Here is a 12,500-nt window from a genome sequence, read left to right as displayed (position 1 = left end):
TGACGTAATTGTAACATTTTAACCACGAAGCGAGTGAGTAGCCTAGTGTGTAGGCTGTGGAGTGAACAGAGACTTGATGGTGAAAAGCCCTGCCGTTTATGTAGAAGTCCTACTGTATCTGTTTACATTCAGTATTGTGCTTATGTTGGGTTCTCCGGCACACTGCATGCGTGTATCTATGGCGGATAACAGGCACCTCGCACTGGAGCTGTCACCAAAAGCACGCGTTGTTGTTGCTGGTCAGCGTGACAGTCTGTCAGAGTGCAGAGAGGAGAGGATGTCGGCAAGTCCTGTCCAAACCAAAGCCCGCCATAGCTGTGTAGTCTACAAGATATTTCGTTTTTTTTCCCACTGTTGACAATGAATGTTGGGTGACACGGACTAATCAGGTTATGAAAATGGTCAGTTGTAAACAATAACAGCTGGTTGCCCATTAGTGTGTTCTGCAGTAGGCTTAGCCTAGCAGTGTTTCATCGTGGCAGTGCCCTGTAGTGTAGTTCCAGTGAAACAGAGTTGCAAATAGAGTAGAACCAGAGATAAGACTTAGTCAAGGAAGGGGCTGCGGTAGAACATAGTTGCAATAAATAGGAAAGGTGCCATTAAAAACAATCCAGCATAAAAAAGTACAAGCAATAGATGCTGAAATGATGGAAGAGCAGGGTGGTAGTATTTGTTATGTCCTATGTGTTTAAGAAGCGGGCACAAGCAAAGTCGGTGGGCTACTATGGTTCAGAATGGAATGGAGCAAAGCATTCTTTTCTTGTCAATAAAATATTTTTCTGTTCTGTTCTTTTTTTATGCCATAGTAGCCCACTATTTTAATCCGAACCATATTGGTAGCGTATTGCAATGTGACCGCTCGGAATACAATACAATAGAGTAGGCTAGAAAAGGCTTTATTGTCATTATGCACCTATGGTCGGGAACCTATGTCTCGAAGGCCGTTTAGGGACTTTGAGGCCGTCTTACCCAAACCCCCCCACCCCCCAGCATGACTTTAATATTATGAAGTTTCACATTCATTATGACTTGAAGTGTTGAAATGTTAGAAACTGAATTGAATAGTCAAGTCAAGTCAAGTCACATGTATTTGTTCTAATTGGTAAAGGAGGTTACTGCGGTCCCAGGACCAGACTGTAACTTAATATACATTTCTGAGTTGAAAAGACTTGTAATGTTGTTATTACATGGAAGTGATACCATCACTTTCCCTACAGCTACAACACAGTTGGCTGGCCAGAAAGCCTGTTTCCATAGTTTCCATAGTCACAGCGTAGTTACAGCGTGTTTACTACCTTCTTGTTTGGTGTAGCAGTATGGTTCAGGGTAGATGATATCCACTGCCCACGCCTGAGGGCTCTCTCACATACTGGGAGGAGGTGAGAGAGTATAGCTGTTTTTAGGACACACACACACACACACGCGCACACACACACACACACACACACACACACACACACACACACACACACACACACTTCTTGTTTCAGCAAAGGGAGTTGCAGTGATCTCTAGCCAGGCAGCTAGCCATCGTGACACGCAGCCCAAACTTTTAGCACACACACACACACACACACACACACACACACACACACACACACACACACACACACACACACACACACACACACACACACACACACACACACACCCTCTCTCACACCCACAGCTTGTTTCGGCAAAGGCAGCTAGCCGGCGTGACACGAGCACAGACTGTTAGCACAAACACACAGGGTGCGTTCCAATATGCGACCTTGCCTCCTCCACTTGTGCTTGTGGCCTTGCCCCGCCTCCTGGTCCACCCTCTGTGGAGAAAACGCTAAAGTTTCCCAGCTGTCAGCCTAGCCACAACTTTACAATTGAGCTTTTGCAAGATATTGAAATATAATGCTGTTGTCAGTGATGTCATTATGACGTATTACTTCCTGGTGCAAGGAAACAAGCACAAGTGGAGGAGGCAAGGTCGCATACTGTAACGCACTCACACACACGCACATACCCACGCGCACGCACGCAGCCCAAACTGTTAGCACAGCCAGCAGAGAGGTGGGAGTGATGTCAGGAATACGGGAGACAGGACAGGACATCTCTCTCTCTCTCTCTCTCTCTCTCTCCCTTTCTCCCTCTCTCGCATGGGCACTCTTTCTCTCTCCCTTTCTCTCTCTCTCTCCCTCTTTCTTTCTCTCTCTCGCTCTCTCTCTTTCACTTTCTCTCTGTCTCTCTCTCTCTCCCTCTGTCTTTCTCTGCCCCGCTCTCTCTCTCCCTTTCTTACTGTCTCTCTCTCCCTCCCTCTCTCTTTAGCGCACGCTCTCTCTCCATCTCTATTGCTTACTGTCTCTCTCCTTCTTTCTTTTTCTCTCTCTCTCCTTTTCTCTCTCTCTGTTTCTGTCTTTCTCTCCCTTTCTCTCTCTCTCTCTGCTTGCTGTCTCTCTCGCTTTCTCTCTCTTTCTCTTTATCTCTCTCCCTCTCTCTACTGTGTGTGTATGTGTGTGTGTGTGTGTGTGTGTGTGTGTGTGTGTGTGTGTGTGTGTGTGTGTGTGTGTGTGTGTGTGTGTGTGTGTTGGGCAGAGGGCCAGAGGATGGTCGAGGGCAGAGTGAGGAGGACAACTGGTCTTTTTCTGGCCCTCTCACTCTGTGTGTGTGTGTGTGTGTGTGTGTGTGTGTGTGTGTGTGTGTGTGTGTGTGTGTGTGTGTGTGTGTGTGTGTGTGTGTGTGTGTGTGTGTGTGTGTGTGTTGGGCAGTGTGTGTGTGTGTGTGTGTGTGTGTGTGTGTTGGGCAGTGTGTGTGTGTGTGTGTGTGTGTGTGTGTGTGTGTGTGTGTGTGTGTGTGTGGTCAGAGTGGGGAGGACAACGTGTCTTTCTGTAGTGATGAGAGCCTCCATTATAGAACTGCACCTGCTAACACTGAAGAAGGGGACAACACACACACACACACACACACACACACACACACACACACACACACACACACACACACACACACACACACACACACACACACTGTGGGGACATCACCCTCTCTCTCGTTTTTCTTTCTTCATCACCCTCTCTCTCTTACTTCTCTTCTCTTCTCCTTTTATCTCTCTTTCTCTTCTCCTCTTCTCTCTTTATCTCTCTCATTTCCCCTCCCTCATTCTCTTGCACCCTTCAGCTCTCTCTCCCTGCAATCTATTCCCGTCCTCTACGCTCTCCTCTTATTCTCCTCTCCTCTTCCCCTCTCCTCTCTTCTCCTCTTATTTTCCTGTCCTCTTCTCTTCTCCTCTATTCCCTCAACTCTCCTCTCCTCTCCTCTCCTCTCCTCTCCTCTCCTCTCCTCTCTTCTCTTCTCCTCTATTCCCTCAACTCTCCTCTCCTCTCCTCTCTTCTCGTCTCCTCTCCTCTCCTCATACCCCATTTCTCCTCTCCTCTTCTCCCTTCTCCTCTCCTCATCCCTTTTTTGTGAAGGAGTGAGTTAATCCCTTCTTGTGTTAACACAACCTACATGTTATGTAAAGTTCACTTTTAATCGATGATGATGGTTCACAATAAAGGAGTGTTAAGCCTCTCCTCATCCCTCTCTCCTCTCCTCTCCTTTTTCTACTCTCCTCATCCCTCTCTCCTCTCCTCTTTCTGCTCTCTTCTCCTCTTTTCTCCTCTCCTCTCCTCTCCTCTCCTCGTTCTCCTCTCCTCTCCTCTCCCCTCCTCTCCTCGTTCTCCTCACCTCTCCTCTCATCATCCCTCTCTCCTCTCCGTCCTCCTACATCCTCCTCTCCTCCTCGTCCCTCTCTCCTCTTTTCTTCCCTCCATCCTCCTCCTCTCCTCGTCCCTCTCTCCTCTTTTCTTCCCTCCATCCTCCTCCTCTCCTCGTCCCTCTCTCCTCTCCTCATCTTCCCTCTCTGCTCTCCATTCTCCTCTCCTCATCCCTCTCTCCTCATCCCTCTCTCCTCTCCTCTCCTCTTCTCTCCTCTCCTCTTTCTCTTCTCTTCTCCACTATCCTCTTTTCATCCCTCTCTCCTCTATTTCCCTCTCATCATCCCTCTCTCTTCTCCTCTCCTCTCCTCTTCCCTCTCTCCTCTTCCCTCTCTCCTCTTCCCTCTCTCCTCTCCTCTCCTCTCCTCTTCCCTCTCTCCTCTTCCCTCTCTCCTCTTCCCTCTCTCCTCTTCTCTCCTCTTCCCTATCTCCTCTCCATCTCTCCTCTCCGTTGTCCTCTTATCATCCCTCTCTCCTCTCCTCTCCTCTCCTCTGTTTTCTTCTCCTCTCCTCTCTGCTGATGTCAGAGTCAGCAGATGCCCTCAGATACAGGGAGTGCAGGGAGCGCTGTAGAAGATGGCAGACATCATAGCAACGCACGCACACACACACGCACACACGCACGCACGCACGCACGCACACACACACGCACACACGCACGCACACACACCTCAGTCACCCTCACAGCTCAGCTACCTCACCTGACCGCTGTAGAAGATGGGTGACATCATAGGCTAGCACCACACACACACACACACACACACACACGCGCGCACGCGCACACACACACACACACACATGCACACACGCACACACACACACACAGACATCATATATGAAGACTAGATACGTCATCGCGTATTTCAAGCACGTCCGCACAGGTCGGCCATATTAGCGCAGCCTAAACTCTCCACAGACCCCCGTTACACCTGAAGTAAACTGAAGAATTGAAACGTCGAGATACTTAAAAATGTATACTGTTGCTTCGCTGAAATATTGACACGTGTATATAAATGGTAGGGCTCCTTAAAACTTAAGTAGGCCTATAGACTGGGGTAAAACGCCCAAGAGATGCATCCCTCTTAGCCTGTTGTCCAAACATTTAGATAGACCTACAGCCAGTGTTGGGCAAGCTACTTGTAAAATGTAGTGAGCTAAGCTATCAGCTACTCAACCATAAATTAAGCTTCACTACACTAAAGCTACCACCATCAGAAATGTAGTGAGCTAAGCTACAAAAATGTGCGGAAATGTAGTTCACTACACCAGAAGCTACATTGTCCCGACATAATGTCAGCTTGATTTAAAATAACAGATAGGCCTACCTTCATTAAACCAAACTTTATTGATCTCATTATACTTTATTGATATTTATTATACATTCAGTGTGCTTTAAATATCATTATAGGCCCACAGGCCTAGGGTGACCCCAATAAGTCCAAGGGGGGACATGGTTATGTTTCTGAGGGACAGTGTGGGGCACTCCCTGGCGTGCACACATCCCTCCCATTCACTAACATTTTTACGTCATACACCTTACATGAGCTTGCGTTACGATGCGCGCACGTAACATTAACTCGTTCACTTTCATAATATAGAACGTAACAAGGAAAAAACAGTCGGTTTGCTAGCCTATATATGGGGGGCTATATATGGGACTATATCCCACCTCTGACTTCATTTCATGCAGGTGGGTCATGGAACCCCTGTGTCACTGCCTATCTCAGGAAAGAGAGTCAACATTTTTTCTTTGAGCAACATTGCGGGACAAAATAGCTTTTGTGGAAGCTACGTCACTACTTGTGACAAAAAATAGCTTAACTACAGGGAAGTTACTCGATACATAAAGTAGTGACACTACGACCAAGCTACTGGGGAATGTAGTTAAACTAGTAGCTTCACTACAACTAGGCCTAGTGAAGCTACTGCCCATCACTGCCTACAGCAATTAATACACAGTTTAACCATTGCTGTGCATTACGTTGACAGCATGGATATATTCATTGCACCAAATTAAAGACGACAGAGATGACGTACTGGAGAGATGTACAGCGCAACAAGTTCATTCTATCTGGATGGCTTTAGCGTCACGACTCATTTTGAACACAAGGTGGAGCTGTCGAAACCAAAGCATATACTACAAGTGAACGTTTATTTGTTATTTTACTGAAAATATAAAAGATTACGTTGTGCATTTGTTTATGGGGTCTATTTAATTACATGAATAAGCCTACTGAACTATATTATACATGATTTTAGACCTATGCACATAATAATATAATGTAATATAATATAATAATATTGTGAATATTCATCACTATGCAGTATCAACATATACTTTCGTTTGGAATTTTTTATACTGTATAAAAAAACAACCCTTTCGAAAATCAATATAAATTTGAGGGAATTATGGCCATCTGAAGAGTATACAACACCCAAAACTCACTGCAACTGGTTGAGCCAGAAGGCTGCTTTAACATGGCCGCCATGTGCGGACGTTCGTCTTGGATGACGGGAACGCGGACGACGCATCTAGTCTTCATATATGATGTCTGTGCACACACACCTCAGTCACCCTCACAGTATCACATCACTCGTCTCCTGTTGATGATGTCACTGTTGCTTCCTGGCAGCGAGTTTGCGAAACATAGGACGATATTGCGCCCAACCGCGTTTGGCGTCTCCGATTGGCTACAACGGCTCCCTTGTTCCTCCCCTCTGAAGGCTTTCGGTTGACAGCAAGAATGTTAGTTTACATTTCTCACAACAGAATGATAATTCTCAAAAGTCTTTGTTCAATTGTGACTTCCTGGTGTTACCTGTGCACATGGTCAAATCAGTTTTTCACTGCTTTCGGCATATAGCAAATGCTCTCGTCCACCATGCCATGGCTATGTACAATTCTCAGTGATTTCGTACATTATCAAATGCTTTGGTCATATCATTCAAAAAGCTTTGTCACTGAATGCATGAAACTATCTCAATCTTATCTGATCAATGTAATATAAAACTGAATTTACAACATTTCCCATCCAATCTAAACAACATTTCGCTTCAGAAAAGATCCTCAAGAGTGTACTATTCAAATGTACAATATACACTATGACACAATGACTAACCATTCTGCTGGCGCTGATACGTTCATTGACACAAAAAACTTGATTTTGAAAGACAAATAAGGGTTTTGAGCAAGAGACTCGGTTTTGCAGGTTATCCACGATGTTTTGCCATTTGTTAAAGCTGTTTTGAGAATGAATATTAGGCCCTATGTTTTGCAAATTGCGAGAGAGATTCGAGAAATGTACAAAACCAATTGACAAATACTGTAATTCTCGCTCAAAGCAGGCTTGCAGAACATTCGTGTACAAATAATTTAATCTGTGTTTTATACAAATGCCGTATCATGTCATTTTATTATGGTTTGGCTCATCTCTTGAAACAGATGACACTAAAAGCATAAACAAAGGCAGGCCTAGACAGTGATGCAATAGGCCTACAAATGACGTTTCTTACCATTTCATTTTATTCACATTAGCCAAACCTCGAGGTGATCTTGTAAGTTGTCCACCGAGTCCATGGCACATGTGGTAGCAAATGTAGGATTTACTTTCCATTTATTATGACGGTAAATCCATCTGGTGGTCATATTAGGAACTGCATTCTGTATATCAATTCATCCCTACTTCTGTAGATCTAACATTAACACATGGATACTTTGATAAGGTCTGTTTTGAAACACTGAAATTGCGGTGAAAGTTTTCTGTTGTCTAAGTACCTCAGTTTTAACCAACTTTGCCTGTGACCTGACAAAAAATAGGTGGTGTCATGGTGACAGACAAGGCATATTGGATTGTAGAAAATGTATTAAATAGTAGGCTATTTGGAACAAGGTATACATCAGATTTCAAGGAGTGAAACTGCTACAGTGGCAAATCAACACAATGATGAAAGACAAGGCATATTGGATTGGATTTAAACAAACTACATTTTGTGATTTTACATTTTCCTTGGTTTGCATGTTTTTAAACTGACCACATTTTGTGATTTTACATTTTCGTTGGTTTGCATGTTTTTAAACTGACCACATTTTTTGATTTTACATTTTCGTTGGTTTGCATGTTTTTAAACTGACTGCATTTTGTGATTTTACATTTTCGTTGTTTTGCATACTTATTCATTTTTGGTGTGGTTTGCTGTCACACTGGCTCATGTTGCTGTGCATCATGTTGCATTGTTTATCATGGTTTGTTTTGCTGTGCTGCTTGATTTTACATTTGCATGCTTAGATTTGATCCAATCCAATAGATACGGCATTTGTATAAACACAGGAGTTTATGCAGTTAGGATTAGGCTACATTGCATTTAGCTGACGCTTTCATTTATTAGGCTATGTAAATAAACATGAAATCAAATACTGGAGCTCACTGCATCGTTGGGTAGGCTAACGACATTGCATTTAGCTGACGCTTTCATTTATTAGGCTATGTAAATAAAAATGAAATCAAATACTGGAGCTCACTGCATCGTTGGGTAGGCTAACGACATTGCATTTAGCTGACGCTTTCATTTATTAGGCTATGTAAATAAAAATGAAATCAAATACTGGAGCTCACTGTATCGTTGGGTAGGCTATGGCTACGTTTTGACTTGGCACATCTGTTTCAAGAGATATGCCAAACCTCGCTAAAATGAAATACAACACGGCATTTGTGTAGGCCTACTGCATCGTAAATGGTTTGGGTAGCCTACTTTTTGTTTGTTACCCTACTTTTAGTGTCTGTTTCAAGAGATCGGCCAAATTTGTAGGCTACACGAATGTTCTGCAAGCCTGCTTTGAGCGAGAGTTGACATTCTTGCTGTCAACCGAAAGCCATCAGAGGGGAGGAACAAGGGAGCCGTTGTAGCCAATCGGAGACGCCAAACGCGGTTGGGCGCAATATCGTCCTGTGTTTCGCAAACTCGCTTCCTGGCACCACACAGCCAGTCGTCTCCTGTTGATGATGTCATTGGTGCTCCATACAGCCCGTCACCATCACCATGATGACATCATCATGACATCACCATGGCATAAACATTACATCATCTGCGGTTCCTGCAGTTGCTCGGATGATGCTTGTTACTTGTTACAACGATATACGGTGGGGCACCTAAGACACGCCCTCTACTTCCTGGTTCATGGGGCAGACAGTTGCAAAAAACAGGGTTCCCACGGGTCATGGAATTTCTGGAATATCATGGAATTTCATAAAAGCTTTTCCAGTCATGGAAAGTCATGGAATTTCATCATTTTGCATTCACAGTCATGGAATATCATGGAATTTTCTTAACAGTTGGGTAAAAGCAAAAACTTATGTTTGGTGTATAAAATTGTTTCTTACTGGTTATACTAACCCCAACTCCGATGAAGTTGGGACGTTTGGTAAACAGTGAATAAAATCAAAATGCTATCATTTTCAAAACACTCAATCTATTCATTAGATGGAGAATAGTGAAAAGACAACATATTAAGTGTTAAAACCGAGAAAAAATATTGTTTTGGGGGACATATGTACTCATTTCTAATTTGAGAAATCCAACATGTCTCAAAAGAGTTGGGACGGGGACAATAAATGGCAGCAAATGTCGAGGAAGACTAAAAACAAAACAAAAGACAACACTTAACAGTTAAATACATTAACCGATGAGATGATTTTATATAAAAAACAGTGTTAATTCCTATCTTGGACATGATTTCACCAGCTTAAATGGTGGGTGTATTCCTTGTCATGTTTTGCAATGTTTTCCTTTCTGTAGTGCTTACAGTAAGGCTGTAACGATACACCCAACCCACGATTCGGTTTGTATCACGATATATGACCCACGGTTCGATATGCCCCACGATTTCACACAAAAAAAAAAGAAAAATAATAATAATAATAATAAGAAAATAAATAATATATATACTTTGTAATTAATATATTTTTTGCATTTACCTGCCTGCATTAATTTTGTAGTTTTACAAGGCTGAATGATGTTGCCGATATAGGCTACCACTGCAACCTGTTCCCAGGTGTTGACATCAAAACACAACACAGAGAAATAAGGGATATAGTTCACCAATGATAAAGGCTTATAAATAGGCTAAGATCATATGTTGAGAGAGAGAGAGAGAGAGAGAGAGAGAGAGAGAGAGAGAGAGAGAGAGAGAGAGAGAGGCGAGGTGGTCAGGGTGTATGGTCATTGGCAGCTGTCTTACTTTATCAAACATTAGGCCTATCCAATTAATATCATTAAAACAACACTGGCCACATATCGTCAGGAAACATGTTGTATTAAGTAAGCCTGTCACGATATACGATAAGTCAATAAATCGGACGATAACTTTTTACAAGAACGATCACTTTTCTGGCCCCGATAAGTAACGATAAGTTATTTGCGTGATGTTTTGTTTTCCCTCTCTCCCTTTCTCTACCGTAGCCATAAGACTACTGATGACGCGTTATAGGCCAACGCAGCGCAATGACGCTTAAATGTTGGTGTAATTTTAAGTTTCAGTGCAGTTCTGGTTGGAAAAAAAGTGCATTGATCTGGCTACTTGCGTCTTTGAAATAGAACGCTGGTGTTCCCGCGCGTCGCTTACAAGCCTCGACAAAGAATCAGCGATAGACTAGGAGCGCAATATTCTTCCAGTCTCAGTCAGCGCATCTGCAACGTTCCTCAGAGAGGGGAATGAACAGCTCCAACACGGAGGCAAATGTTCATTCTGAAACATGCGCAGCAACCCAATATCCACGACGAAGACGTGTTTGTGCAAACATGAAATAGTGGTGCCGTCGCGACAAACTTGCTCTGAGGCTGTTATTTTAAACCTCGCTGAGTTTCCACTATTATTTCAATGCGCCTCCTACCCCGACGTTCGTTGTCTGTTCTTTTTGTGATTTTCGCTATATTTCTTGTTTATTTAGACCTAACAATATGAGTAGGCAGTCCGCAAGCAAATCATGAAGATAAGATTTGTGGATTTAAATCTGTCACACCAGGAGAATGTGAACGGTTGAGCGCGCTACAAGGGAAACAGAGGCATTGCGACTCATAACTCATAAGAATCAATGTATGGGCGTTCATAAAGGACTTTAAAGTGCGCAGAATTGCAACTTGTTCCGGTCGAGGGTATCGGGGAGAGAGAGAGAGAGAGAGAGAGAGAGAGAGAGAGAGAGAGAGAGAGAGAGAGAGAGAGAGAGCTGAAACTTGTGCATCTGTTCATGCTCTTTTGCTTTTTGCTGATGTTGAAATGCCTTTAACAGGGCTGATTTGGGTTTTGACTGACAATTAGCTAGTAACAACGTGCATTTGTTTGAAATAAGCTGTCTAAGTAATAATTTGTGAATTAGGCCTAACAATAGGCCTACCCCACCAGTAGGTTATTTTACATCACACCATGGATATGCCTATAAGCCATTCAGTGTGCTTGAGAAAGATAAATAACAGAAAATGTTAAAGAAAGACTATATAACTTACCTTCATAATAAATACAAAAAAGCCTATTTAGAGCCTATTGTGCTCCATGAGGATGTATTTAAAAACATATATCCCCTGCCGTGATGCTTTAAAAATGTGAAGGGGTGTAGTCACTGTTTTATGGCATTTTTGTGTCATTATATTGTTTGACACATTTCTTCTTGGAGCAGGCGTCAATCTTAATTATTTAAACCTCTGAGTCTGCTGGCCCAAATGTTACATTCAATGTTTCAAGAAGGAGGCCGCACCTTGCATAGCAGTGTTTTTTATTGCACATTATATTGTTTGAAAATGGCGAGAGAGACAATATTATCGATTATCGCGATAATTTCTTGTTATCGTTATCGTCTGGCAAAAATTGTTATCGTGACAGGCCTAGTATTAAGTTAGGCTACTTACAGAAATGCAACATTTAATTTTGATTTAAATTTTGATTAAGTTAAATATTTCCGTAGCTTTTTTTTGATCGTGCAGCGCCTGCCTGTAGCCTACAATCAAAAGTTGAAATGAACCTCAGTTAGTTCTCACTGCTACGTAACGCGCACGTTTTTCGATTTGTTGTGTGGTTTGACATTTTGTCATGAGCGAGAATGAATACAGAGGCTGAAATGGAGCATGCTTTCTGCTTATGTAGGCGGTAATTTTACAATATAGACTAACATTAAGGTGGGAAGAAATAATGCTGCCTAATATCCTGCCTATCGACCTCAACGTTCGTCCGACTTCGGGCACCTCCCTACAAGCGATTCCAGGCTGGTTTATAGGCAGGCGGAGCATCTCGTGCGCTCTCTTTCTCGCGCTCTCTCTCTCTCCGCTCCAACGTCAAACTCCACTCGCAATACATCGCGCAAGCATGAGTAAAAAAAATCTTGACACGTTTATAAAAGCCTTCTTGGTCTATTGTTCATTTGTCCTTCACCTTCCGATGTTTGCCAAAATTTGTCGTCTCACGGAGGTTGCTCAGGCAATGGATAACAACAACGTGCTGGTTGGAAGGAGCATTTTATATGAGAAAGGGGTGAATGGAACTGTTACTCAAACGTGTGCGCCCTTTTTCTACTGGTCTTTTTAAGCGCATATGCAAACTCTTGCCTGTATGTTGCCTGTTGTGTTCTACACTGAGGGGTAACAACTTTAAAAGGGCACATCGCGATTCTGTGAGGAAGCTTCGCGATAGGGGTTCGTGGGTCTGCGTACCGCGATCCCTCGGTTCGATGCAATATCGTTACAGCCTTAGCTTACAGTGTGACAGGTCTTGACCAAAAACCCACCATT

The 12,500-nt window shown here is 43.2% G+C and overlaps 1 protein-coding gene across 1 annotated transcript in view; it reads left to right on the top strand.

The window, feature by feature from the left end:
• urm1 (ubiquitin related modifier 1) overlaps window positions 1–12,500 on the top strand; it is a 34,725-nt gene that overhangs the window by 157 nt on the left and 22,068 nt on the right. The window lies entirely within an intron of this gene.

This window comes from Engraulis encrasicolus, chromosome 11 (genome assembly GCF_034702125.1).
Source record: "Engraulis encrasicolus isolate BLACKSEA-1 chromosome 11, IST_EnEncr_1.0, whole genome shotgun sequence".
Taxonomy (NCBI): Eukaryota; Metazoa; Chordata; class Actinopteri; order Clupeiformes; family Engraulidae; genus Engraulis; species Engraulis encrasicolus.
The sequence above is the reverse complement of the archived record's forward strand: the minus strand, read 5'-3'. Positions and strand labels throughout refer to the sequence as shown.